This window comes from Poecilia formosa, unplaced genomic scaffold (assembly GCF_000485575.1).
Source record: "Poecilia formosa unplaced genomic scaffold, Poecilia_formosa-5.1.2 Scaffold1256, whole genome shotgun sequence".
In the NCBI taxonomy this organism is placed as follows: domain Eukaryota; kingdom Metazoa; phylum Chordata; class Actinopteri; order Cyprinodontiformes; family Poeciliidae; genus Poecilia; species Poecilia formosa.
This window is the reverse complement of record NW_006801195.1, coordinates 17,406-20,115: the sequence shown is the minus strand read 5'-3', so window position 1 is coordinate 20,115 and position 2,710 is coordinate 17,406. Positions and strand designations below refer to the sequence as shown.

Here is a 2,710-nt window from a genome sequence, read left to right as displayed (position 1 = left end):
AATATCTTTCATGACTGAGAAACACCGTCCTGTTATCATCTCAGACCATGCATTATATATATAATCCATTTCATGCATAGTTGGCAATGGACAGCTATCCAAAAGTAATTTTCTTGTGTTCATGTGGGTTTTTATTTTGTAAATGCAAACAGACCACTAAAGTGGACACTGGTGTAGTATAAAATACACTGCCATCTACTGGCCATCCACTGGAAGTTCAAAACACTTTAGTTAAATCCAGAATGGCAGACAGATGAGAAAGCATGCCGACCCACTCAGGAATATCCAGTCCCTCTTTCTACTGTAGAAACTCTTGCAGGTAAAATTATATTATGACATGAAGCAACACCTAAAGACTAAAACTATTGATGTAGTTTCCAAATAACAACTTTGTATTTGGAGAAATTACAAATGATCACCTGTCCACTAAAGTGAACGTCATGCATCAGTGGCAATATTTTGTCAGGTATTTACTGACATCATTACTCTGACTATAGATATACAATATGCAATATTTTTGTCTGTAGCTTGAAGATTTAAGAAAAACGTCCATTCTTGCCATTTTATTTTCTAACAAGGGTAGTTTTTATTGTGGTTCAGAAAGAACTTACTAAAATCCCAGCATTGTTACATTGATAAAAATAAAATTTACCAGCGAGTAACAGTTTGTGATTTGACTAATTAGAGACATGATTATATATTCATCTGCTTATCGGAAAATAAAAACATCTGTTTTATGTGGCTAAAACTTAGTTTGGTGTCAAGTGGAGCTAATGAGCTAACAAAGTTCAAAGTAAGGAAAACAAATACAAAAAAATAGAAAAAAGCCTTGTTGCCACACTATGAAAAACAAAAAGACTAATGTAACTAAAATGTCCTTTGTAAAAGAAACTATGAATCTTGTGATTTTATAAACAAGAAATGTTACAATAAATTCATAAGGAACGCTCTGTTATGGACAAAGGGACTCTTTGTCTTTTCTCTGTTTTATCTGCTCTCGTACACGACTACAGGCTGACATAACCACAACATTTAAGACTGACGACAGTCACAAGAAAAACTGATGAAGGCAGGAAACACATTGGAGAGGAAGCAGAATGAGGAGAAAATAAAGCAGAACTCGCTCTACAATCTTCACTTGGTGTCTCCCCTAAGGTGAGCTGAGTGGAGCTCAGCTGGACGGTGAATCTGCTCTGTATCTGATCCATTTGGGTGACGTGGAAACATTTGATGATTTTCTGCACTAAACCCTGTTTTATATTTAACCAACGCTCGTTATTTCTCAATGTAACGATGCTGGGATTTTAGTCGGGTCCTGAAACTGTAAACAAACCTGGGTGGTGGACAGAGGGGGAAATGGGTGAACTACAACATGTGTCTTGGTTAGTGATTCTGACAAACTTTATTCGTGCAACATGTCTTTATCAATACCAAGAGGTGAAATTAGTCATTTTAAAATGATGATTTTTCTTTTATATATTTTGTGTTGAACTGCCTGTTTTATCAAGATTTGACATAAACACAGATTTTAAAGAGATCACATGATCTATCATTTACACTCAACATATTACAGGTTTTTAAAAAAAAACTTGAAAGGACTTGAAATTCAACGTTTCAGACATGAGACTTTCAAAACACTGACTTGGTCCCAGTGCTGTATTAAAATAATTTTCAACATGTTGAACTAGTCCTTGACCAGTAGTGGGCTGCTGCATGAATGTGACTTAAACATAAAGTGTATTAAAACCATTTATTTGTTTTACTGTCTGCAGCCTTGCTGTAATATTAATTACAACATGCCACATGAACCATTTAAACATTTTTTAAATAATAATTCAAATATGTTCTGAACTCACAAGAAACTAAGTTCACTCTGTCTCAGGTAGGATCTTGACTTCATAAATTTCTGCACAACTGAGACTCCAAATATATTTCATGATACCCTGTTACCACCTGAGACTATGCATAATATATATATATAACACATTTCATGCATAGCGGGCAGTGGACAGCTATTCAAAAATAATTTTCTTGTGTTTATATGGGTTTTTATTTTGTAAATGCACACAAACCACTAAAGTGGACACCGGTGCAGCGTAAAATACACTGCCATCTACTGGCCATCCACTGCAAGTTCAAGACATTTTAGTTAAATCAAAACGCCGTTTGACAAGGACTCTAACCTTTCGGAAACAATGAGAAAGAGAAATAAAAAGAAATTAATAAATAGATAAAAAGAAAAGATAAAAACATTAAAAACATCGAACACATCAAAACCCACACTCTAACCTTACTTTAGCCATAAGCAACTCTAAACAGGTGGGTTTTAAGTTGAGATTTAAAGGCACCCAGTGTTTGTCCAGATTGTTCTTTTTTATCAGTGGTTTGATAACTGCTGTTTTCAAATCCTGGGGGGAAACACCTGAAGAGAGTGATGAGTTCACTATTTGGAGCAGATCATTGGCAACGACAGGCAGGACTTTCTTAAAGAAATGTGTAGGACATCCAGACAGCAGGAACTGGAGCTTAATTGACTTATAATTTCTTCAAGGGTTTTATAATGAAGTAGTTGAAATTGGGTCATTTTTCCTGCATTTGTTTTCTTTGGGCACAGCATTGGTACTGGCTTTGGAGTGGATGTGCAGATTAATCCTCTGATCTTTTGAATTTTCTCTGAAAAGAAACTGGAGAACTTGTTGCAGGCGGCGTT

At 35.4% G+C, this 2,710-nt stretch overlaps 1 long non-coding RNA gene across 1 annotated transcript; it reads right to left on the bottom strand.

Annotated features, from left to right (window-relative positions):
- Positions 1-651: 651 nt before the first annotated feature.
- On the bottom strand, positions 652-1,286 carry LOC107835219 (uncharacterized). The gene is made up of 2 exons (XR_001661046.1): positions 1,250-1,286; positions 652-1,175 (listed from the first exon to the last, which is right to left on the bottom strand). It is a non-coding gene; the product is annotated as an uncharacterized LOC107835219 (long non-coding RNA).
- Between the last annotated feature and the right edge of the window lie 1,424 nt (positions 1,287-2,710).